At 39.6% G+C, this 27963-nt stretch overlaps 1 long non-coding RNA gene across 1 annotated transcript; it reads left to right on the top strand.

The window, feature by feature from the left end:
- The first annotated feature begins 215 nt into the window (after positions 1 to 215).
- Positions 216 to 26521, top strand: LOC120556360. Its single transcript, XR_005638844.1, has 4 exons — positions 216 to 505; positions 18432 to 18549; positions 22040 to 22115; positions 26218 to 26521. It is a non-coding gene; the product is annotated as an uncharacterized LOC120556360 (long non-coding RNA).
- The last annotated feature ends 1442 nt before the right edge of the window (positions 26522 to 27963 follow it).

Below are 27963 nucleotides of genomic sequence, written 5' to 3'. Positions count from 1 at the left end.
TTTAGTGCAGTATTACTTCTCTTGTCCCTCTCTCTCCCTCTCTTCCTCCCTCTCTCCCGTATACACAAGACCAAAAGTGCAGGCACATCATTTATTGATAAGACAAAAAGAATGTAATGAAATTATCAATGTTCTTGAATTAATTATGAACATGATTAAGAAAGCTAAAATCTCAGGAGCCGGTCTCTCATTACCCATTCACTCTTAGGGATTGCTTTCATTCAGGGAAGGAGAAGCGAAAAAGCCTTCAAGCAGAGCCCACTCCGGCTCAGCCATTCTCCCTGTGTGCCTGTCCCCTTGTCTCTGCTGCCGGGGCTGATTGACCAGCCCTTCCGACAGCCCGGCTGCCAGCCCGCCTGGACGCCTCCATAGCACCCATGCTTGTTACTGTGAGCACCGCTAGCTGCCTCGTGGCCTCTGACGTTTGTGTGGAAAGGAGAGGATGTGCGCAACCTTCCTGTTCTACACCAGCTCTGGGGTCTTGACCCTCCTAAAACTACTCGAGGTAAGTGAAACTTCTATTGTTGATTAGTCTTAAACTGCGTGTCTGTTGTAAAATATTTGTCAGTTGCAATTGTCTTGGAGAATTCAAATGTTTTTTTCCTCTGTTACCTGCAAGAAAAATCTTTCCACGTTTAATTCACTACATAAAATATATATATATATATATATATATATATATATATATATATATATTTTTTTTTAGTCACAGTGTCAACTCTTTTTTAAAATCTTTATTAATTGGAAAAAGAATAATAATCATTTTAGGTTGCAGTAATACCAGTGTGACAAACGACACATAATGAGGTTATATTTTTCATTTAATTCGTCCTACTTGTGATGACAAACTGATTCTCTAGTTAAATCATTTATGATGACTATTTTTGTTGTGGAATTAATGGCAGATATTGATCCCACCTGTATCACGCAAGTATTTTCTTCTTTTTGATCAGTCTGAATCATTTTGTGATCAGATGAAAACAAAAAATGAGGTCAGCCATTCACCCTAAAATGTTAAATGTTATTTGACATTATTTGACAGAATATATACTACATACCTTTAAATAATGATTTAAAAAAAAATAACAGGCATCTGCAGTTATCCATAGTCACATCTTAAGATCTTTGTGGTTTTGTTTGATGAATCTCAGCTGAAAGCGTCACCTCTAAACAATATGTACAATGCCCATTTTGTAGCATGTAATGTTATTTTTATATGAGAGCAGCAGTGCACGTTAAACTAATCTCAGTGACTATCCATTTATATTCAGTGAGAGCGCGGGAAATGCTCTGCGAGAGCCACATATCTTAGCTTCACTCTATCTTTCTTCTGCTCAGTCACACGGGACAATATATGGGGCAATACTCCCCAAAGTATTGGAAGTTTCAAACAAAGTCTCAAACCCACTGTCTCCCTCCTAGTCTCACCATCTCTCTTTATAACTGTCTTTCTAGCTTTCTCTAAACGTGAGCACACTCAAACACAAGCCTGCGTGCACACACATGCTTAATCATACTGTAAATACAGAAATACAAACCTATGCATTTTATCACCTCCCAAAACAAACAGAATGCACACACACCTCCACATAGACATTACAGTGTAGTATTTTCACACCAACATGTTTTTTTTTTTTTCATTTCGCCATGCTTCATGTTACTAAAATAAGTCTGAAGTAGACATTTAAATGGTTAACAATTCATGGTCAGATACAAAACAACACACATTCTGACCTATTACCTCTATTGAAAATGGCATTTTGTGTGAAATTGAGTAATATATAGAGCAATGTTTCCATCTTGAAAATGACTTCATGATTTCTGCTGCAGTATCAAAGCAGGGGAAGATTCACTAGAAGACAGAGAAAACAAGAGAGAAAGAGATCTTAGGGGTTAGTGGCAATCCTCCTGTCCTAGGGATTGATCCGAGTATTGGATCGCACATAAAGCTGCAGTTACTGGATATTACCCGGCCTGCAGTGATGGCCTGGATAAGAAGTGCTTACCAAAGAGGATGCTCCTCCAGGGCAGATACGGTTTCCCAGCCCTCTGGGAACAACAACCACAAGCCTGCTGCTTGCTCAGGAACTTTCTACCTCATTGAGTAAATCCAGGGGCCTTATCAAGTAACCAACCTACTGAACTGCTCAAAAGAAATGTTTAAACCTTAAATTCACCAATCTGAGCTGCGTAGGGGCAGGGCAGCAATTAAACTGCACCTGCTTTTCAAAGATAAGAGAGTTGATTATTTGATTTGTTTGGCTTGTGTTTTATGTCGGATGGAGAGGAGTTATCGGAGGTTCAATTCTGACCAGAATGCAATTTCATAGATTTTTGCTGGGTTAGATTGTTAAGTTGCTGAGTTATTCTTAACGGAATCGTAAAGTTTAGTTTTTGCTTCATGCAGACTTCATCGCACTTAGTCTCACATTGCCAGATCTTCCTCCACAGCGCTGCGGAGGAGGAGGGTCTGGCTAGTCCATACAGCATTCCGGGATGGGAGAAAAACGAGCTCTGGTTTACTGACATGCCTTTAAATTAATCACAATCATCTTGGGTGGCGCTAAATGCCCGGATGGAGCCATGGTGCCGCTGCAAAATAGCCTCGGGAAGGAGCTTGTTTTGTAAGTGTACGTATGTTCAAAAGTTGTTTTAGTCGTGCAACAGAAAACTCAGAATCAACAGATAGTCTAGCTAGCTGTCTGGATTTACCCTGCAGAGATCTGAGGAGCATTAACCATAGTCCCTAAAATCGACTGGAGTTTAAAATGCCAACATAAAGAAAGCGAAGGTAACAGACATCCGGACGAAAAAAGAGAGACATTCCCGGAAGCAATCCCGGAAGTGGAACGTCTTAGATATTGACTACACTACACTTGACTAATTATTGTAATTGTTTAAATCCTTTCAAATGGGCATGCTTCAAGGAACTGTCCTCACACCAGTCCTGTCTGTATTCCCTCTTGTGGTTTTACTTAGATTTGTATAGGGGTTAGCTGGTTCCAGATCTGTGCCAAGGTGGGCAGCTCTACCCATGAGCATCTGCTGTATGTCTCTCTGTGGTATTACCCATGAAGCACCTGGCTCATGCCACACGCCAGCAACCAGAGCCCAGATGGCAGCTAAACAGGCTAATTATTTCAACACAAAACTCTGATGTCCCACACCAGCACTGGGGGGCCCACTTTGGCGTTCTCCATACTTCTCTCCTGCTCTGCCGAAGAGGATGTCTGTCATGGAGCTATAAAGATGTCAAGTGGGTAATCATGGTCATAGACAGGCCCCGGTACAGTGCTTGGCATCCAGATGTAAAGATGGTCATATGTGGTCTCCTTTAGAGGAACAGAGGCATTTGGCAGAGTAGGATGGTGCATTGTCTTTGCCCTTGGTGCTCATTGATGCAGATGCATGCTCATTATATTCCAGAGTTGACAGTAACATAAGTTTTTCAGTGCATTGGTTTGGATCCTCTCACGAATTTAATCACCATGAAAAACAAAATGCTAGTTCAGAGTGTAGACAAGATTTCATAGCCATGTAAGAAACTGTAACTGGTTTTTCCAACAACATATGAACAAAATATGAAACGTACCAGCACTCACAAGTAGCATTTTGATGAACAGGAAGGCATTCCTCCTCATGTGTGTTTTTAGACATTGACTGGTTGTTGATGTAAGGTATTTGACTGCTTATGTGAAATGGGGCTCAGTGAGTATTTAACTCAGATACCTCATTCGTTCATTCATTCATTCATTCATTCATTCATTCATTCATTCAATCAATCAATCAATCAATCAAACACGGTCAGCCTGTCTGTCCCCTGGTGGCCGTACAGCGGTATTGTTGTGTCTCCAAATGACACACAAACCAGCATCATTCTCCTGCCTCCTCCCTAGCACTGCTGTGTAACACTGCTGATTCCTACATTATAGCAGCACCCTCGGCTCATACAGTAAATCTTGTATTTGTACGTCAGACAGGCTCAGCATTGTTGAATCAGTCTCTAAGAATGTCAGCTGACAGTTGCAAGCTCTTAACTCCTACAGCCACGGTGCACTGCAGGCTTTAACCAAATTATTCCTGGTGGTCCTGTAACCGAACAGTATCAACATCTTTATCTGACATCAGAGGCTGCAGTTTCTCCGTACATCTTCTCTGGATTGATGAAGTGTTGCCATTAGGGCCCATCTCCTGCATCCACAGCCGCATCAGAGAAAGGATTGGTTGTGCTTGATAAAGCTGGTACTTAGAGCAAGGTGCAGGTCCCACAGCGATAACCTACTGACTCCGGCAGTAAAGACTCCACCAATGGGAGGACGGCCTACAGCTTGATCTATTGCTTCTGGTCAGAGAAAAGTATTGCTGGCAGTAGCCTGTGTATTTTGTATTTTGGTACCTCTGTGTGCAGGCATGAAGAATATACCTCCATGGATTGACGTGGAAAATGAGTAGAAAATTAGGAGAGAGTTTAAAAAGCCAAGGACCCTCTTGCCTCCAACAAGCCATAAGTGATTTGATGCACTGGCATTTACTCACACCCACAAAACTTGTGACATTAATTGTAAATGTAAATCCACTCACTATTGTCCAGTAACGCTTTCTTGAACATGGTAGTTTTTAATTAATCTTGACTTTTAAGGACCGCTTCAACTCTCCAACTAAATTTTGGAATAAAATCTAGGATATACCTGTGAAAACATATCCAAGTCCATCAAAGAGTTTTACTTAAAACTAATGAGGGAGACTTTCATCTCTGGCTGTCTGAAAAGTCAAAATGTAAGCACTAATTTAGACAGAAATACAGCTGTTTATATGCAGAGTGAACTGAAACCTATTGTTGTGTGTTTGAAGACTCAAACTCAGAAACAAATTAGCTGAAATAAGCAATAAAGACTCTAATTTGTCCCAGTACAGTTCTACCTCATCCTTTCACCCTCCTCCTCCTTTTTCCCTCTCCCTAAAGTGTATCCCATCTGCTTTGGGGACCTCTCCCCAGCATGCAGGAGCAGGATAAGCACACCATTTCCCTGTCAATACTTTGCTATTAGCCTCTGCAGATCCATATATCACTGAGCTTTAGGCTATGAGCTGGGTGTTCTTCTTATCTGAATGGCCGAGGCTGAGGTTCTCCTCTCTGCCCTGCACTTTGATTTATCCAACCAGTAGGTTAATGAGAGATGGAGCTTGCCCCTTTACTCTTAGCCTGAGGGGGTAAAAAGTGTGCATGTAAAGGGGTGGAGGGCAGTGAGAAGGAGGCTACAGGATGTGTCCTAAAATGATACAAAAATGTCTCCAGTTTTCCAAAGTTAACAGTAAATATAGATGATAAAGAAACTAATGGATATGATTATCTGTATGTGGAACTATTACGTAGTGGTATTGCAAATGCTTACAAGCTTGTTTGAGTAGTAGTTGTACTACACATTGCTGCAGCTCCTCTTTTCACCCTGTGTGTTGAGCTCTCCGTTTTAGCTACCGAGTGAGGCATCTCACTTCTGTTCCATCTTTGTTGGGAGTCGCACATGCGCAGTAGCCTAGGTCAGCACTGCTAGCAAATCAGTTGCAGAGTATGAGGGCGTGCCACGCTAGCAGCTAGGCGAGCATTATAACATGTGTTACAAAGTGACGCACGTTCGTCACGGAAGTAAAGGGTGGACTACAGCAGAGCTGTTTGGAGCAGTTTGTGAACAGTGTTTTCTGTTGGAGATGGTAAGTCCCTTTGGGGTGGACTTTGGGCTTTTTCACTTTGTAAACCTATAACATGCACAAAAAATATATACAACACAATAAAGGAAAGGGAAAATGAGCACTTTAAGATCCTTATCTCTGCTTAATATGATCTGTGCACTGCATACTTAGGCTGATTATTACAAACAACTAATGTGATTTAGTAATGAATATGGTTTTTAAAAAAACATGAAATAATAACTAATGACCACTAACAAGTTTAATTACAACTAAATCTGGATTTACAGTGCAGTGGCTGCACAGTACAGAGGAGTTGGGACATTTCAAATTAAGGAAAAATATTCATGGACAAAATGTGACATGTGTTTAGTAAATGTTGATAAAAGGCAGTCCTAAAAAGAGATGTGTAGCTTTTGAACACTTCCCTAGATCAGTGAGTTGCGTTGCCTGTTACATCAGTGAGTTTATGACCTGCAGATATTTGGCCTGAATCCAAGAAGAAACTGTCTAATGAGCAAGCTGTGTCAGTGTCTCTAGCAGCTTCCTCTCAGCAGTCTGCCTGTACAGTTTGCAGTGTGTGTGTGTGTGTGTGTGTGTGTGTGTGTGTGTGTTGTGTTGTGTTGTGTGTGTTTGAAAGCAACAGAAATTCTCCATGTTGAAGGCATTTAGCTGTGGGATAGAGCGGGAACACAGCAACTCACAAGCACAACAGGGGAAGACAAACCACTGCCAGATAAATGTCCTACTTAGCTATTACACTGTAGTACAGTTCAACAAGAAATAAGACCCCTCCCCCTGCTTGCTCTTCACACACACACACACACACACACACACACACACACACACACACACACACACACACACACACACACACACACATACACCTTCCATGAAAATATCTAGCATATGGTTGTATGCTTCTAGCTTGTATCCCAAGGCCAGTTTCCCAGCTGGCTCCCTGGGAGAACAGAGAGAAGGGGGAGAGAAACAAGAAGCAGAAAGGAAACAGGGAGAGATGTATAGAGAGAGAGAGAGAGAGAAAGAGGGAGACAGAGAGAGAGAGAGAGAGAGAGATGGAAGTAAAGAAAAAGAAAAAGAAAAAGGGAAAAGGAGATGAAGGAGGCGGTCATGTCCCTCCTCGGTCTATGGCAGATGTATTGTAAGTTCGGACTGTTAAGTACCTGATAAGTAGTTTGCCTGTAAGGCATCAGTCATTATGGTTCTGTAGTGACTAACACGGCCTCTATTGGGGATGACAGCTTTTCTTTGTGATTTTCACAGGGCCTTACAATGATGGTGCTACACCCATCCAGATATCGTTTTGTTTTTTATTTTTTTACAGCAGAATATACTGCAGAAATTAGAACATCTCTGACTGAGAGGCATTGGCGGCCCTTTTTCCTTTTTTAGTGAACAATGTAGATGAGTTTGAAGGTTCAATATTGACCTTGAAAATAGCACTTTAACTAAACATAAAATGGGACTTAAAGCACAGCAACATTTCTAGTAAGATGTTTTGGAAAGCTCCACCATTTAAGTTTTGAAGACCTGAATGTACTGTGTGATTTCCAGTCAACAGCTGGAATTGTTCTTGTTTCAACCTCAACAGGTCACATAAATGTCCTCTCTCTGTGTATTTGTATTGATCCATCCAGGTAGTCAGAGATGTCATCTTTCTATCAAGGACACCTTCAGTCACCGTTTGTACAGACACTGTTAAGTCCTGACATTGAGTCTGTCTATTGATTGTCATTGTCACATACATATTATAAAAGTATAATCATAGAAAATGCAATACAATACAGATCGGGTTAATCATTTTGTATCCACATGAATTTTGATCTTATGGGCGTTTTTAATTTTTTTAATCTGTTCAACATCAAACAACTGAGACAATTGAAGTAGAGAATTCCATTACAACAAGAGAAAATATTGGTCTTTTGATCCAGTAAACATAATTACAAACCCTCATCTTACCGCTGGCACTGCAACAAATATATATTTAATAATGTGTGTGAGGTCTGTTTTTTGCAGGTAGCAATAGATTGATTTCTTTGGTGCAAAAGAACAACCCAGATGGATCTAATTAGGAAGAGGTTTTACTTTATTATCTTTTGTTCTGAACCAATGTGTATTTTGTGATAACTGTTACAGATGTGATTTAAGTACAGTAGAATCATATAGTCTGAGGCAAAAAGAATAAAAAATGAAAACATATATCTTTTTTTGATGAAGCTAGATCTATGTGCCTCTGCAAAGAAAAATAAGTTATAAAAAGATGCATAGTGAATACCATAGTAGAACAAACAGCACACACAAAATATTCAAGACAAGCATAATGATTTTCTTTACCTTTGAGAATTACTTCAGATTCTCATTTGACACAGCTGGGAGCTGAAAGAAGCCATTTTGCATACTGCTGCTAATAATCCATCCGCCCTGCAGACATCTTCATTATTGTGATTGCTGCTCTGCATTGTCTTTTAACAGTCAATAACTAATAATAAAGCAACCTTGCATTCCATCTTGAAAGGGTTAACATGACTCTCATGTGCCAGCGCCTCAACATCCATCATGTTTCTCTGTAACTAGATCATAGCTTCAATCACAGGGAAGATTAGATAGTAGTCTATTAATCTCCCATATTAAGAAGATCCATTTGTGAAAGCAAACGGCCCAGAGAGGCCATCCTTCCACTTGTTGTCTCTAAATCTGATTAGCAAGCATAACGACATGTTGCTGAGGGTCACAGGAGATATAGATTGGTCCTGCCTGCATCTTCACTCTCGATGGCAGGGGTGTTGCAAGAATGAACAATTTTATGTTCAAGGACTCATGGGAATATCTGTTGTAGTCACCTAGTTTATTGAGCGGGCAAGATCATGGGAAGGTGGGTTCATTTGGAGTACGATTTTTGTAAATTGTTTTAGCAGAGCCTCTTCACTCTCAACATTTTACATACTGTAATTTTAGAGAAAAAAACTAAAATTCATAAATCTTGTCTAAATAGAGTTGGCATCTGCTCAGGTCTCAACACTTGTTATTTTAGTGCAGCGTAATGACATATTTCATTAATAACAAACAGGACACATTTGCAGCATTGTTTGGGCAGACTGGCTTTCCAGATGGAGGTCTAAATAAAAGAGAAGTCCATTCTATGAATCTGTGCGATTATAAATACCTGTTACAGTGTGGGCTGTGGAGCAGCGATGGAAGAAGTATTCAGATGAGCCTTTACTGAAGAAAAAGTAGCTTATACCACAGTGTAAAAAAAAAAAAGCTCCAGTACCAGTAAAGGTCCTGCATTCAAATTCAAATTTTACTTAGTAAAAGTACAGAAGAATTAGCAGAAAAAAATGTAATTTAAGTGTCAAAGGAATGTGATGCTTTAACATGTAAGGATATTATTGTAACTACTTTATAGCATTAGGATGTGCATCATATTTTCCAATTTGATCACCTTTTGCATAAAATTTTCTGCAAATGCTGTGGTAGCTTAACGGTTACAGTGCATGTCATATAACCGTGCATGCCATGTAACCACAACATCCCGTGTTCAGTTTCATCCTTGAGACCTTTGTTGAACAGCTGTGAGAGACTTTTGTTGAGAGTCATTCTTAGAAATACTCGAGTAAAGTACTAGTACCTTAGTAATTGTACTGAAGTCCGTGTACTTACATTCTGTCACGGATGTGGCATTATCACTTTTGTAGCAAGGGCCGTTGGACTTGGGGGAAAAAGGGGACTGAGTACCCAGGTCCCTCATGGGAGGAAGGCGCAAAAAAATACTAAAATGAATAGCTATGGATGTGGGGAGGGGCCCATAGAAAATGCCTTTCTACAGGGCCCAGAATTGTGTGCTACACCCGTTTGTAGTTAAATCAAGTGCGATGTATGGGTGAAAATATGTGTTAAAGCTATTTTTATTAAAGTTAGTTTTGTTAAAACATTTTAAAATCCAGTGAAAGATGATTGGTCATCCAGCTAAAAGCTAAAAAGACTTCTTCATCTCGAAAAGTTGACAAATGAGGAATACTGTTTTCATATTAGTGCTATAAAGTCCTGTTGTGAGTAGACAGCATTTTTACACAGATCACTGTATGTTTTATCCGGGACCCATTCAGAGGTCATGTTGTCAGTGATGAGGAAGATGATGAAGAATGTGCAGATGATGTCACAGGTCTTTATTTAGCCTTCGTACCTCAACAAACACTGGAAGAGAGTTAGCAGGAGGTTCTGTCAGGTATCTGGTTTCTCTCTCGGACTTGGCTGGGACAAGGAGGAGAAGCAGGAGAATTAATATCGGGTTACAGCAGGGAGCAGCGAGCATGGGGACAGATCTGTTTACTTGGGGAAGTTAATTGATTGGGAGGAAAGGTGGTGAGGGGAGAAAGGAAGAAAAGTGGTGGAAGGGCCAAGGAGAGGAGGGTGGAGAGGGTATTGATCATGTGACTCCTCCTGCCACAACCTTCGATGTGCTTCTGTGCTTTTTATTGCACTGTAATGCCAAATAAGATTGTTTCTTGTAAAAAAAAAAAAAAAAAAACAGCACAGAAAAACAAATGTGCTCAATGGGAGGGCAAACCGGGCCAAGCAATCGTTAAGATTTGGTTCACCCATTAAGATCAATTTTTTAGCTTTTTCATTAACACCTTGGCCTCAACAAAGGTTATGTCACAGAATATATTCTTCTGTACTGAGTGGGCCTGTCAATGATATCTATATTTAAATGAATTAATACTTTTGATTATTGTGTATTTATTGGAAACAAGTATTCTGAATTTACTAACTTGACACAACGAGCAACAACAACAGAATAATAATTAGAAAGAGGTGGCAGATTATTGTGATCTGTGATCTTAGATTGAATCCATAACGCTTGTTGATACTCTAGTAGCATGTGACAGTTGTCATGGCCCATTTATGTTGTTGGTATTTATTTACCTCCACCAAGGAGGTTATGTTTTCGGTTTGGTTTGATTGTCTGTTTACGGGAAAAAAAAATACTTGCCCGACTTTCGTGAAACTTGGTGGAGGGGTGTAGCAAGTGGCAAGGAAGAAACCATAAGATTTTGAAGTGGGTCCAAATCACGGGGCAGATTAACAACTTATTTTTCAGTTCTGTTAACATCGCGAAATAGGGGCATTTGGCCTTGGCGGAATAAATGCCATATGTCTTAAAATCCAGTAGATGGTAGTACATTTTAATATTGACAAAAAAAAAAAAAATAATAATAATACAATGCCTACATTGCCTACATTTCACAAATGTATGTTAATTATGTGAAATATATCCAAAAAAGAAGTACATAATAAAAAGACTATATATATAATAAGAATATTTTTTGGAAATATATCCACATATATACTGTATAGTGGTTGCGCTTGCAGATCTGCATGTCATAGAAGACTGGAAGGACTATTGACCTCGGCAGAGGTCTGCACGCTGCCCTTTTAGTTGTGACAATGTTTAAATGCTGCCTATCTTTAAATAAATATTTTCATCACAACGTGACTTTGACCATGTTAAATAAAGTAAGGAATAATTCATTTACATAGCTCATAATAGTAGTCCTGCAGAGGTAATTTGCAAAAAAAGGAGCATGAGTGGATGTGAGCATCTCAGTTATATGGTGGTATTAAAGTATTATTAGCTGTGTTAATGCCTGTTTTAATCTCATTTTTATTATCTTGTGTAGCACTTTGTTACCGCCGCTTTGGAAGGTTATATTATTTTTTATCATTATCATTACATTACTATAAACATGTATTAAAAGGCTAATATTACAAACAAACAAAAAATAAGCACAGTCATGCGCATTGTGTCTATCAGGGGAGATAGAGAAGGAGATGGAGAGCAGTGGAGTGCAGTCAGCATGCCGTCCACTTTGTATTGGATAGACCGCATTAATTATTTAACGGCAAGGCTGCTAGCTATTATTACAGAACAACAGTGGACTGCATCTGGACGCTTTCCTCATGTTTGTATGTCAATACACACCTTGCCCTTGCAGGCTCACTGGACCTCTGCGGAGCTCACATCTTAAAACAAGGCCACGTTGAATAGGTCATATTCACAAGGCATGTTGCGAAACTTATTCTCTGTGTTGAACCATCATGTTAACGGGTTAATCAGACGAGATACAGTATCTCTGAATAAGAGAAAAGGAAACAAAGCACTTTTGTACGTACATGCATTGCTTGTGTGTGTGTGTGTGTGTGAGAGAGAGAGAGAGAGAGAGAGAGAGAGAGAGAGAGAGAGAGAATTACTGGCAGACAGGTATTAGAACAAGAAAGCTACTAGAAAGAACAAGGGGGGGGGGCGGCTGGAGTCGAGGGGGAAGTGGTTGCTCAGATTTGTTTGCCGTGTCATTTTTAGTTCTCCTCTCCTCGGTGTCAGTCCTTCCTGCCTAGATGGGCATTTCTCTGTTATTCACTCCGAGGTTATGGTTTTAGATTGAGGGCAAAGCTCGGAGCCTGTAGTTTGTTTTGAAGGAATCCATTGTCAATACAGACGCAGCAGCGCTAGGATTGTTTGCAGAGTTAATAGTAGTTTGATGATGTCATTCTCACTGACCTGAAGAGAAATTGACCCCTGTTGTGTGAGTATTTCTAAAATGCCACCTGCACAATTATGGTTGGAGTGTCCCTGGGCTGTTGTATGTATAGGGTTTGTTTTATCTGAGACCGTCACGCTCACACACACACACACACACACACACACACACACACATATGTGAACACACACACACACACACAACATGTACTGCCACAGTTTAATTTGCTGACCCATACCTCCACATCTTTTGAAAACATGTTCGTTAAATGTCAGTAGGAATTAGGTTCCCCACAGTGACGGTGAAATCATTTATTCATCATGAGCGACTTAGAGCATTTCACCATGAATCTTTTGACAGATATATATATATATATATATATATATATAATATATATATATATATATATTAGTTCACTGCATAGAGTAACACTCTAAAATAAGACATTTTCAAAAATTCTTTAGATGGATTCGTTTTTTACCTCAACGACAAAAAAAAATAGGTTTTGCTTACATTTAACATGCAGACACAAAAAAGAAGAAGAAAAAAAGATTTGGGCATAGAGGTATCCATGGCAGGATCAAAACATTCACTGTTACTCCCGCTCATATGTCTTTGATGCAGATCATTTCAAACCTTTTCGGCTGACTGAAGTGTTTTGATGGTAAAAACACTGCTTTTAAAAAAAAAAAAATTTACATTAGTTTAATCATCACATTGTTGTTGATTTTTACAAAGAGGAAAAATTAAATGGAAAAATAAAAAAGAGGGTAAGAAGCAGAGTAAGAAGCAGAAAGCAAAAAGAACAAATCCTCTAGAGAGATGTATAATTCATGCTCATGACATACCAGGCATTCTGTGAGCGTGTGTGTGTGTGTGTGTGTGTGTGTGTGTGTGTGTGTGTGTGTGTGTGTGTGTGTGTGGTGTGTGTATCCTTCTGTTTTATTCTGTAGGATGATCACCGTGTATTTGCTGAATCCCTGTCTCCATGTTTTTAGGGTTCAGGTAGCCAGTACAGACTGCATTTAGCCAGCCAAGGCCTGTGTCAGTCATGGTGGGATCAGTCTCTTTCCTTACTTGAGGCATTATTTACTTCACAGGTGAGCTATGACTTTGACTGTGTGCATATTGCATTCATTGCAACAGTCACCGTTAGCACTGCATCTCTATGTTCTTCTTCAGTGTTTGAGAACATGAATAATATTGAAACAAGAGAAATAGAAGATGTCACTGGACCTGGTGCCAGATTCACAAAAAAGATTCAATATTTTCATTAGATCCTTTTTTTTTTAAAGAAAGGTTTCAGTTATCAAAATCTGTTTTTCCTAAAAAAACATTTTTTTGTTTGTTTTATGAACTCTTTCTCAAGTACAATTGCAGGAGTTACTTGATGAAGGCGTGACGTTGAAAAGTCATACTTTAATTTGATTAATAAATCTTTTTTTAGGAGCATCTAATCAGTGCCTTTTTTTCTTGAGAGTGATTAAACTCCACAAAAGTTGATACAGTGAACAATAAAAATTTATAAAAAATAACGCTATAATACAATAATACAAATTATGCTATTAGTGTGCACACTATATATTAGTATCAATATTTTTAGAGTTATTTAAAATGATATAATGACAGATATTCATGTTTTTGCATAAATACATAGCATAAACAAACATTTCGGATAAGGACATTGTCAACAAGTTTTACTGTTGAAAAAACAAACTGTGTAATGGCAAGCTTCTTAACTAAACATTTCTCTGGCATTTCAGCACTGCAATTTCTTTTTCCATATCAGACTGACATATATGTATCTGTCTGTCTGTTACTGTTCTATTTTGTTCCATGTCTCATGAAAAGAAGTCAGCAAACTAAGCTTTTAACACTTATAGCCCTTCAGCCTCGAGGTAGTGACCAACTTCATTGCCTTCTTCTACAGTCAGGTACTTGTAGTAAGTAAGTAAGTAGTAAGTAAGTAAGTAAAGAAAAAAAGTGCTGTTTTCTGGACAGAGCTTCAATCGGTTATAGCCAGGGAAGGGGAGACTGATGTCAGGGAAGGATAGGTAATTGCACTTTGGAGCCTCTAATAACTTCTTCCTAAAACTTCTTTTTCCTCTTCTTTTCAGATAACCTTTAAAGATTTTTCTTTAAACTACTTTGTGAGAATGCCGTCTGGTCCAATGAGAACTGGAGACTGACCTATAAGCTCAAATCATCACATTTGTACTTGCATCTAACTGAGTTTCATATTACCACAGTGTGCACTGTCCCCTTTTTCAGCAAGAAAATATGCCACTGTTGGGGAAAAAAAGTTACAAGGGCTTCAAAGTCAACTTTTTCAGCTTTTCAATTTCATTCAATTCACACATATGTTACAGATAAGCAGATAGGACAACAAACTCTGTCCTGACTTAAAGGGACAAACAACCTCAGCCCAATGGTAAACTTTGCTCATTTGTTCCTAAAAAGTACAGCTTGAAACACAAATCTGCCGCCAGAGACGGACACACCATCAGCCCTAGACAACAAACGGATCCTCCTCATTGAAAATGAAGTAAAAACAGACATAGACGGACAGACAGCTCAATGTAGCCGGTTTTGTAACGTTAACTTTACTAATTTACCGTGAGTCTTCACCCATGGCTCCAACATGCTTCCCTTTCAGGTGCTCATGCAGTGATGTTGTGCTGGTGTGTCATGTGAGATCAGCTTTACACATTTTGCAGCTAATTCTCTTCTAAGAAGAGTTTAATGTAAAGTGCTCCCGACTAGGGTAGTACACTTTTCTCAGCGTAATCTCCTGTAATTCATCACGTGAGCTACACAAGGCTTAGCATTTGCTGGCTTACTGCACGTTGCCACAGCGCAACATAACATAGACCAGTAGTTCTCAACCTGGGGGTCGCAAGATAATTTCTAGGGGTCACCAGAAAAAAAAATGAATTAACATATTTAGACTGGGGAATGGTTTTCACAGGTTGTGTTATGTATATTCATATGCTTCATTTGTAAATCAGGAGGTCCTGAGGAACGCAGAAAGGGTGCTGTTCTGGCATGTCAGGGGGAGAGAAAAAGTCACCATCACAAAAAATCCACAGAGCCTGGAGCACATTGGACAAGGCTAGGTGCTAGCTGCTAAAAATATACTGTCATTAAAGGTCCCATGGCATTAAAATTTCACATTATGGGTAAATAATGAGTATGAGTACTAAGGAAAGCTCATTGTGGGACTGGCTCTAGTGGCTGTAATTCTGCACCAAGGCTGAATTTCGGGGAAGAGACTTCAGATACAGTATTAGGGGACAACTGAGGCCTATATAAAAGCATCCAAAAAGCAGCATGTCATGGGACCTTTAAAGCAAAGCATTATTTGTTTACATGTATTAATCAGGGCATTCACAATAATCACTCAAAATCAGCAGCGGGAGGCGTGTAGAAATCGGATATCGTAGAAATAGAATCGGTTTTCAGCTCTTTCTCTCGTCGTCGATGGGGGTGGGGGTGGTCGCGAACACCAACCTAGGGGGTCGCGACTCGAAAAGTCTGAGAACCACTGACATAGACCCAACTAATGGATTATGAAATTTGTTGACAACTATTTTCATAATCGATTAGTTGTTGCAGCCCTATATGCACGTACAAGCTGCATATTGTTGAAACTATACCATGGGGCATGGCTGCAGTCGTCACTCCATGAATTATAAAATGAGAGGATTCCCGTGCGTGTGAAATGGCATTGTTCACAGTTTGTGTCACATCAGTGCATGTTTAACTAGGCAAAACAAAAGCTTTTGAATATTTTAGTGTTCAGGGACTGACAGAGTGAGGCGACCTGGCTGCACTGCTGTTCTGCCTCCTCCTGTCTCGTCCTCTCCTATCTGGTGTCCTGTCCTCTCCTGTCCTCTGAAGTGCTCTCCTCTCCTCTTAGATTACACCACCCCGAGAAACACCGCCTCAAAAAACCCACTCTCGAACTCAGCATCTCCACGTCAGACCAATTGTTTTGCACAATGAAGCCAACAAGAATTGACTCACAACCATCCCTTTTCCCCATTTATCACTCCTCCATCTGTCCTGTACCACAGGCTACATTAGCTTCAGCGCACAACCCTTTTAAGCTCCCTCCACCGGGTTTGAATAGTGTGTACTAAAATGCAGTGTTAATCAAACTCCAAACAGGTACACCAGGGTTTGGGTCTCAGAGGTCCAGTAAAAAGGCAACACTACACAAATGATTAACAGGGGGGCTATTGAACAGATGTGGAAACAGAGACACAAGAGGAACACAGAAATGTAGAGAGAGGAAGATTGTTTGAAGAATAAAAGGAAGTTGAATCCTTCATATTATTACATTTAAGTCTTATTTGTAGTTAAATGAGCTCGCATGTCATCAGACCATCAATTCATGTTAAAGGGTTTTGTACTTGGTGATGTGAGAGCAGCACAGATGGGGTCCTCATCTGCTTTTAAGTCTTTGTCTTACTCTGCTGAGTCAACCACCGTGATTTCCTTCACTGCTCCCCACAATCCACTTTGTGTCCTTGCGCAGGGGACTTGTCTGATTAGGCGTTGGCTAATTATGTCTGACTAGCCAGGCTTTTAAGTCACACGCTATCATGCATGAGGCCTGGTTAAAAGTTGATGGACGGATGAGACATTAACTGTCGAGAAGGAGAAACACTACCGATGGCACGAGCGGATGCCGCCTAGGGCAGCGGTTCCCAAACTGTGGGTCGAGACCCTCCAGAGGGGTCACACAATAAATCGGAGGAGTCCTGAGACGATTAATGGGATAGCACAGAAGCAAAAACATATTCTGCTACACAAAAATGACATTTGTTTTTCAAACGTTTCTACAATGATTGCTATTTTCTTGTGAAATTCTAAATAGATTTCTCCCTTTTGTTAAAAAAAAAAATATTCAAACTAAAGAATCATTGATACATACCACTAATACATACTATGGGTGACAAGTACAAATTGCTTAGTTTTAAGGGGATACAAGTCAAAAACATTTGGGGACATTTTCCTGGTGAAACAAAATTCATGTTTAGGCCACGATGGCAGTAGTTTCACCTTTTTGCCGCCATTTATCAGTTGGTGGTCACGTATCGTAATGACACATTATTACGCTTCTAATTCCACTCTGGTATTATACATTTCAAAACTCTTGATGATGCACAAGTGATACACAAATTCCTTTGAATCTGGACAGAAACATGTAATCATATCTCATATATTGTGCAAAGCTTCATAAGTACAAAGCACACCCATCAAACAACAAGAGAGGGAGTCTTCCCACTGGTTGAATCCTTTCCCTGCTGGTACAGTAACACTACCAAGGTGGATGTATCCAGCAGAAAGCACAAGATGGTTAAGCAGCTAAAGCAGAGACATGGATAAGTGACACAAAAAAGCGGAGTCGTCAGATATTAATCGAGACATTTTAACTTTGTCAAGAGAACATTTGCCAGCTGCAAGGCGCTCTGCTGATGTTTAGCCTGAGGGTGTGACAGACAGGAAGGGATGTTTTACCATCACAGCGTTTGATCACCTCCGTCACGGGAACACGGGTATCAGAGAGAGACTTGTATCTCTCGCAGCTGTTCAGACTCTGTCGTGGGGCTTGTTTAGATATTGGTGGAAATGGGATGAGGAATATTAAACTCTGAAGATGTAAGCCAAGCTCTTTTTCCTTTAAATCCCCTTTCAAAAGTCATGGACTGTACAGTCGGAGCAGTTCTCTAAAACTAAATAGACGTGTGTGAGTCAGAACATCTCGCCAAAGCTGTGTAATTGTGTGTTAATAGGCATCACAGTACAATTACTTGACCTACACATAATGGAAGTCTAATCAATGTATGGATCCTGCCCCCTACTGTCAATGATGAAAATGACATCTATAATCAATTAGTGGGAGTTCAGCGTTGAGTTGCTGCAGGCTGACGACTATAAGCGAAAACATTTGGATCCTTTTTGGGGATAGAATTTGCTGTCCAGGCACCAAATAGCACAGTTTGGTTTAGAATTAGCTTTCATTGTCGTATTCATGTTTTATTTGGACATTTTCAAAGTGTGTTAACTGTTTATTCTGTTTAAGTAAAACAATGAGTAGAATCTATTTTAAATGGATCTTCAATTCCAGTGATTTTACACTCAGCTTTTCCTTGTTTATTCCCCCTCTCTCACTCATAGAAAAGAAATCTTTGGGATCTGTCACAACCATCCACCTCCTGTTGTATGCAGGGAACACAGCAACCTCTTCTGGACAAATGTGAAAGTGGCAGAGGGTGATGAAGCCAACCTAACAGAAGTGAGTAACACCTACTTTTGAGCTTGACAAACCTAGGTTACCAGAAATTATGACAACGCTTCAGTAAATTAAATGGCATTTTATTGTCATTCCCGTTTTGCTGGTAAACAGTTATAGAGTGTATGAGTCAATGTGAGCCATTGACTCATACTGACATCTCACAGGAAATTTTAAAAATTCCAAATGTGTTGCATCTCATCTGATAACAGATAACTAACTAGTAATTTGACTGGAAAAAAATATCGTATTATTGCCTGGGGAAGCGTTAAAAAGTATTCCATGATCAATGTATCTGATTAGTTTGCTTTGACGGTACACTGGTGAGCTAATCAGGCCAAAGGGATCAATGGAGCGGTTGTCATGCTGCCTTGCATTCCTTCTATCTTCGGATAACTACAATGTAAATGACTAGGTACTAAAGAAAACCCTACTGGGACGCATACTAAACTCTGCCTGTGCTGCATTGTGCACATGGGAATCTCTACAGACACTTAGCCAGTTCTTAATCAGTAGTGTGCGAAAAATAGGTCCCTATTACACAGCCCTCTCTGAGTCTCTTATCATCATATTTGTCAGAGCTGCTTTATTCATTTCCAGATCAGTTTCCTCCGACTGTAAACTTTACAGCCTTGTAGCAAATCCTTGTGGTACGATCCTTATTGTTGCTTAATGGTTCTGAACCTCTTTCTTCCTCCTTCTCTGCCTCTCTTTTCTTCTCTCTCTCTCTCTCTCTCTCTCTCTCTCCCTCTCTCTTTCTCTCGGGCAGTAAGAGCTACGAGGCCACCAGATGCTCTCCCAGCCTATTTGTCTTGTCGCTTTCACAGACAAACTAATTGCTAAACAAAAGGTGCTGGCGTGTTCTGTCGAGTACCCTTGTAAATGCTTTACAGCCACAGTTCCATTCTGCCTGATAGTTAAGTGGCTAATTATAAAAGGATCACAAAATAGTCTGATTAGGGATAAAGGGGAGGAGGAGGAAGAGGTTGTGGTCCTACAGCCTTCTACACAGGGCAACTGACATGGTTAGCACAACAGAATTAAAATCTCACTGATGAAACTTTCCAAAGACATATAAAGAGCAGACTAAAGCTTTGATTATTGTTGTTACTTTAGAAGGTGCTTAGTGTGGCAGTAAAGCAGGGGTGGCCAGACCTCATTGTGATCCTTTTCCACCAAAGTACTGTAGACTAGTGCTGCAACTAATAATTATTTTCATTAGTGATTAATCTGCTGGTCATTTTTGATTAATTGATTTATCGTTTGGTTTATACAATGTCAGTAAATAATGAAAAACCGTCTATCACGTTTCTCAGAGCCCAAAGACATGTCCTCAAATGTCTTGATTTTTCCAATCAACAGTTCAAACCCCAAAGATATTTAATTTAATTTCATAGAATACCTCCTTTACTGAATACTGAAATATAAAAATACAAATAAATTACATGTAAAAGTGCTCATAATACAGAAAAATGGCCCCTGTGAGTGTATATTACTAGATTATGATGACAAATTTTTTTTATGAATGTTTGGCATTTTTGGAAATAGGGAACAACACAGGTTGTGTGTGTGTGTGTGTGTTCACATATGTGTGTGTGTGTGTGTGTGTGTGTGTGTGTGTGTGTGTGTGTGTGTGTGTGTGTGTGTGTGTGTGTGTGGGCAGAGAAAACAGAGAGCCCTGACTCCCTATCTTGACAAAGTTGGGTAATTAACGACAGAGGCTATTAAAGGGAGAATATTCAGCCAGTGATGAATGGCTTTAATAACAGGGCCATGTTCTCTCTAACAGAGACAGATCCTCCCGCCACCGTCTCCCTGCCCACCAGATAAAACTACCCAGACTCCCATCTCACCACCAATCCCATCTCTTCATCTTGCCTTTTCCCATCGGCAGTCTCGCTCTTTCTCTATTTTCTGTCTTTGTGTTTTCTCATTTCACACACTTTTTAAAGATTTTTGATTTTCTCTCAACGTTTTCATCTATTTGTCTGGATTTTTTTTTTTTCTCTCCGAATTTGTGTTTGTAGTTTCAAGGTTTAGTCGCATGAGACAGCCATACACAACAGCATGTTGTGTACTGTCCACAAAAAAACACAGGTATAACATTTGTATAATAAGTTAAGCGCCACCTTTTCATCTACCTGCACGAATATTTGTGTTTTTGTGGACGTGCTCGGGCATGTTTGTCTTGTAAAACATCGTTAGCCTCTTTGTGTAGGGGCCATGCAAATTGGACAGCTAAGAAGCGTCAGGACCGATTTATGTTTGCGTGCAGCCCTTTAACAGGGGCTGTGCTACTGCTTTATGTGTCCTGGTGGGGTTGAGGGCAAGGGCTTACCACAGGGGTCACATTCATCACAGCCCTGTATTGCGAGATTGGTCCAGATGTCTGTCCTCATTAAAACAGACCACTCTGAAAGTGAAAACATTCAAATGGTGAGAGTTCAGCAGGCACTCACCCATGTAGGTGTGCTGGTGGCCGAGTGTTTAAGACACATATAACCGCAACACCCCCCAGTTAAGTTGTTGCATACTCCTCTCTTTCTCCTCTAGTTTCCTGTCAGTCTCTACTGACAGCTGTCCAATAAGGGTGGAACCTGGAAAAAATATTTCATATTTTCTATGATTTTAAAAATGATAGAAAATATTCCAGAGTAAACAGGACAATAATTCTGGAAAGACATGTTGTTGTTGAATTTAAATTGAACTTGTCAATGCTATACGAGCAGCACAAATTCAGTCTACTCCCCCCATTTGCATTGGCGGAGGCAGAAATCTCAAAGACAAATATCTCAAAACCTGGACAAAATGAGAAAATATGTCGTTTCATCATTTGGGTTAAACCCCAATGTTCTGTTCGGGGTCCTTGAGATCCTAGGCCCTCCATATAAAAACATATACTTCATTTTGTTTTATCACCTTGATCCTTAATGACAATTTTATTATCTTTCTTAAAAACATGAATTTAAACTATGTTTCAGAAGTCCACTACTGAAAATGATACGTTACTTCTGTTTAGGGTCTCCTATACCCCAGCTGTCAGTTGAATACAATGGATTTTCATTAGGGTCCTGCCGCGCTGCCCCTCCCAAATCACAAATAATCCCTTTGAATGACTTTTTGGTAAAAGAAAGCAAAATATATATGTTCATGCATAGCCCATTTAAAGTGTCACTTTCATCCAATGTGAAAGCCCAGTTTGTGACAAAAGAAAGGATTACCACTTAAATACGTTTCCACATATTGGGTTTAAATAAGTTCTGAAAAAAAAATACTTGAGGTAAAAAAGTTGTTGATTTGTATATATAAATCAACATAATTGTATAACATAATTTGTTATACATACAGCAGTGGGGTGTGTGGGACCTCGAACAATGAGGAAGTAAATCCAATGTCAACAACACCAAGAGTTAAATGTGCATGCCTGGAAAGGAGAATGTCGACAGGATGATAACGAAAGGTATGTTTTTGCTTGCTTTTGTGTACTTTACAGACTGGAAAAGTCCTGGACCCCCAAGAATGGACAAAGACACAAAACAGAGAAAAAGGACACAAAACATTGGCTTGAGGTTGTAAAGCACACACACACACACACACACACACACACACACACACACACACACACACACACACACACACACACACACACACACACACACACACACACACACACACACACACACACACACATGTTACACACCGAGTTCCTCTCCAAACTGACTCCCATGTGTGGGGGGACCTTCATACAGAGGTTGTAGCATCAGGCGCTCTCTCACAGGACCAAAGGCAGCGAGTCCATTAAATACACATGAGAGTCTAATTAGGGCCCCCCTCGTGCAGCGGGCTTCGAGGTAGGAGTCATTGGGGAACGACACTGCCAAGACCCTGACAGTCAGAGAACACACTCTGCAAATTAATAGAGAATGACCAAGAAGTACCTCTGTGACTGACTGGGACCTCTGCTTCCTTGGAGGCAAAAATGTTCAGTGCTGATTGCTCTCATTAAATTTGTTATAGTGATATAATTATGAAAATATGTCTGGAAAATGGGATGACTCTTGGTGTGTGGTTAGTTTGCATACAATGGTAAATTTGATATAAATGTTTAATATTTATATCGTTCATGTGACCTTTAAATGAGACCAGGGAGAAGGTATTGTTAAATATGTGTTTTAGTTTGTGGCCTCATTTTTACCCAATTTCTCTGCTAATTCAACACCATTAAACATCTCTGTTGTGGTCTTTAAATGAATGATAGTCAACCATCCTGAACAAGATTAACATAACTGATCATTTTGCTAATATGTTCTGAATTCAAGAAGGAAAAGGAACTCGACTATATTTCCCATTATAATTAGGTTGATAATAACGTTGGGTGAATTATTGCATTTTTGTTATTCAGGAGGAAAGTCTTTCCTCTGCTGCGTGTCAGATGAGATATTAGTGTGGACATAATTCTTATTCTGGCAGCAGCACAGTGACTGATATTATTTAAATTACACCTCCTTGGGCAAAGTATTCGGAAATACTTTGCAGATTGGAATTCATCACAAATGGTGTTGAGAAAATGAGGGATATCAGGGTTTGATTACGCTGACAAAAATGTCTTTTTTTCATAGGGACATGACTAATAACTAAAAACATACTGAGGTGTACAGTACTCTGAAAACTGGCCACATCCTCCCATAGCCTTATATCCTGATGTATTTACCACATAGAGAGATAGATAGATAGATAGATAGATAGATAGATAGATAGATAGATAGATAGATAGATAGATAGATAGATAGATAGATAGATAGATAGATAGATAGATAGATCGCTATGAGCTTTGCCTTATCTGGACATTGCATTTCTCCCATTCTTTTTTGCTCATTTCCTTTTTTTGCTGAATCTGCAGCTCCCCTCAGCTTTACGGAGATTTGTAAAGAGTTTTAGCTCATTGTTTAGCGGTCCGGCCCCCAACTTTTCAGCAATAAAGCTAAAAAAAAACACTGTACATTACCACCATCACCAAACAGCAAATGGACACAATTAGTGACTAGCTGCTAGCATGGTGTAGCATTTAGCAGCTAAAGAGCCATATATTTCCCTCAGGAGTTGGTAGAGACCAAAAACAGAGCTAAAAGAGAGTGCATATTGGACTTCACAAGGTGGCGACGAACATCAAGGAGATAACATAGGCACAGGCTAATTATTGCTAACTAAAATGCTAGTTAACATTAGTAATTAAATCTAAGCAGCTAATGTAAGTCGAAACTGCCTGCAAGCTTCTCCTGTACTATACGGTAATTCCTCTACTGCGACAGCAAGTCGCTCGGTTATGACACAACCTATTTTTACAAAAACGTCTGCTACGGAGCCATAACGTGAGGTACAAGGTAATGGAGCCTTTTATACATTGTCGTGATTCTTTAGAAATAAACAATGGACAAATAAAGTCTTTAAACGCTTCAGATGTAAAGTTATTCGCTGTCAAATTGACGTCAAAATGAATGGCAGTCAATGGAATGCTAACGGGAGGTGATGGTTTGTTAGCATCACAAGTTGGCTTACCCGCTTGGCTGCCACCACCATGCTTCCTGGTGGAGATGGTATGTTCATGATGATGTGCTGTGTCACATGGCGTTTAGTCTGATGACCAAAAAGATACATTTTGGTCTTGACTTCAGAGTCTCCCACATGCCCTGTGGCTAACTGTAGTACCATTAAGCCAAGACTGTTGAAGTAACAAGGCAATTGTTGTTGTATGCACAGTCTCTTGACCTCAACCTCTGAAGCTTGTAACTCCTTCAGGGTTGTCGTATGTCTCTTAACTGTGCTCCAAGGGATGTTCAGTGACGTGAAGTGTCCCTTTGTCTTTATGCTGTAGTTTCTGTCAAGGTACTGACAAAAAAATTGGATCTTCCACATACAGATGTATTTTTAAAATCAACTGATACCCCTTGACCACATGCAGGTGATCCCCACTTAACTAATTATGAGACCTTTAAAAGCAATTGGCTGCACCGGTGATGATTCAGATGTGTCTTGTAAAAAAGCCACATTAAATCCACCTTGATTAAAGCTATAAAACATGAAAAGTGTAGGAAGGGGAGAGAGAGAGAGAGAGAGAAACCCATGTAAGTGTAACACGGCATCTGTACAGGTGGTATCGCATTCTGTATCTGTAAACTCCACACTCTTCTCCACTGCTCCGCTCTGCTTTTTGTTCTCCTTTGCTGTGACAGCTTTGGCCTTTAAGCTCAACATTGTTATCACTCGGGCTTCACATTTTAACAAGAGCATCATTAACATCATCATGCCGAGCGTTCTGTCGCAGTGACTGACAGCTGTTTTGACACGCTCTACCTATTTGGCTGCACACACACGTGCAGTTTGAGGGCTGACTTACAATAATGCAATACTAAAAATGTCAGCGGCTCCATTTAACTTTATTAGTTTTAAAGCCAGTGGCTAAGGGATTTTTTTATGGCCCACTTTCTTAAATATCTTAGAGTGAGATAGGGCTGTCTAAATTGTATTATACATTATAAACTTCTACAAGTATATGGCAGCAGCTACGCAGGAAATGTAAAGCACACTCTTTATGGCACACAATTCAATGTAAATTATTGTGCAGATAATATACTTGTACTCATTTGTGGACCACTGTATGCTCACACAGATGGGCAATGACCATGTTGGCCAATTTGCCTTCTGCCTTAAACACAACAGACCCTTTTTATTTACCTTTAAAATGCCAATCTGACACATGCCTCCTCTCAGCGTAGAGGTAAACTGCACATTAACTGGACTTTAACCCCACGTTTTTGGCCAGCGAGTCGTAATCCAACACCATTCCTCACCTTTTGGTTTCTAATACTGCTCTATTACTTTGTATTATTATTATTATACCATATCTGAAATTACTATGGGATGTGGTGCTGTTGGTTTTTTAACACAAACCTGCCATTCTCAGAAGATTACAGTCACTTGTGAGGAAAGTTTATGTGTCTAGGTAGTCTTGCACTTTTTTTAATAACTGTTTTCAATCTTGTCTCTCTGTTCGTTTATGTACTATATGATTGTCTGTAAGTCTGACCGACAATACCCACCAATGTATCAGCTGTCTGGCTACATTATCTCATTAGTCCTGACTTTTGGAATGACCCTGAAGATATTAGACATGTAAGGAATAATAAGATTGTCATACATAATCCCCTAACAATCACAAATGCCACAAAGCAAACTTAATCCCATTTCACCAACATATTCAACATTTTTCTATAAAGAGAACTCAGATTCCCAAAGTAACCAAAATTAATTACATTGTGGATTATCATGTAATTATGGATCTTTACAAAGTCTGATGGAGCAGGAAAATTGAGTTCTGAATATTTCATAATGCGCAGCACCATCTTTGTTGAGGAAATTATTTAGGGATAGCATGCTCATTTGCAGAATGGATAAAGGTCCATTGCAAGGCACCAGAGTGCAGTAATTGGAAATCTCCAGCGATTCAAAGATGAGCATGTCTCCTTGATGCATTCAGTACACCATTTATCCTTCCGCATACAACTAAAAATTATCAACTGCCATCCAAACCTATGAAGCTGTGGCTATAGGTTATTTGTGCCACACATAAATCATACTTGTACAACAAATGTGCACTTGTGTTTTTTTCTGCAGATGAGACCGCACTCTCCCAGCCTCAGCCACCGCTATCCCTGCCGAGAAATGGTAACTCATGCACACACTTCTATGTGATTTTGATTTTAACCACAAAATGGAAGCATTTATTAAAACAAGCATTGATTCTTTAGGCAATGTGAGTAAAGATGTTCAGACAGGTACAACTATCAAAAACTGATATCAACATCAGACAATGATAACAATTTTAGTGCATCATGAAATAATAGCAATATTACAAAGGAATACAAACCAACCAAACAACTTAAGGTTGGATAAATTACACACTTATATGAACACTCTGACTGGGATGTAAAAGAATAATTTTGTCGCCGCTAGAAAACATATGAAGAAATGCCAGTTTTGAAAAATGTCATCTTTAAAAGGCAAATCTAAATGTCAGAGAGACAGATACTTTACACATAAAGAGCGCTGCCTTCTGGGCGTAACACAGAAAGGCGTGAGAATAATATTTTTTCCCAGTTGAAATGAACTGCAATTACCAGGCATCAAGCATACAAAGCAGTACACTCACAAAGCAGTACACTCACATTCACATAGCCTGGAGAGGAGTGTGGTCACTGTTCGCAACATTACTCAGGATATCAGAGAGAGAAAGCACAACGAAAGCAAAGAAAATGTATTTTTTTAATGTCAGAGGGAAAAGACTTTACTATGTTACAATTTGCAATATGCTGCTGAGATGTTATGAAATATAATGAATTTAGTGTCAAATAAGCTGAAAGGATTAGTTGATTAATCAAGTTAATGAACTGAAAATTACTATTTTTATAATTGATTAATTGTTTAAGTCAGTTTTTCAGGCACAAATACCAAATATTTGATGGTTTCAGCTTTGCAAATTTGGTTTATTGTGTTACATTATAGTAAACATCTTTGGACTGTTGGTCAGAGAAACAAAGTGGTTTGAAGACACCTTGCACTCGAGGAAATTGTCATGGGCATTTTTTTTAAACTTTCAGTTGCATCAATATTCAGAAATTACATCCAGATGGCAGTCTACTTCATTTTAAAAGAATGTTAAAAAATGTTGTGCAACTATGATAATTCTTATGCATTTGCAGAACACTTTAACTGACTTTACAACTGTTTCACAACATAACATTTAGAGTTTTATTGGCTTAACTCGTGCATGAAAGGTATTGCATTTGAGTGTGTGCAAGTGTTTTTTTTCAGCATGCGTGTGTGTGTAGTCCTCTGTTTATTTGTGTGTGGGTGAGAGTTTGGCTTAACTATTGGCATGGGGTCTCAACTCTCAGAAGAGAGCAGATATAAAGCAAGTGGAGTAGCAAGCCCTGTTCAAGTCTAAATGTTGCATGCTGGTGAATGTCAATCTCATGAATAAGCAAAGCAGGAATAAAGCCTTCCTTGGTCTTCAGTTTGTTTTGAAGTTTGTATGGAAAACATCTCAATGGGGAATATGAGCAGAGGCCTGTATGGGTGATTCAACCCCATTTCAATCATCAGTAGGGCTTCTGCAGGTAAGTAGCTGAATAAAAAGCCAAAGAAAGAAGAGGAAGAAGAAATGGACACAACTGAGTTGCTAGCAGAGATGAAGACAGAGGAAGAGAAGAGGTAAATACAGAGACGGCAGACATGGGAGTTGGGAAAAGAGAGGTGAAAGAGACAAAGGCTTGCATGTCGGCTCCCTGTTCCTGCTGTCCCAGGTCATGTGTTTTTATATTCATGGTTGAGGTCATGTGTCAGGTCAGGGATAGCTAATCT

Source organism: Perca fluviatilis, chromosome 3 (assembly GCF_010015445.1).
Source record: "Perca fluviatilis chromosome 3, GENO_Pfluv_1.0, whole genome shotgun sequence".
In the NCBI taxonomy this organism is placed as follows: domain Eukaryota; kingdom Metazoa; phylum Chordata; class Actinopteri; order Perciformes; family Percidae; genus Perca; species Perca fluviatilis.
The sequence above is the reverse complement of the archived record's forward strand: the minus strand, read 5'-3'. Positions and strand labels throughout refer to the sequence as shown.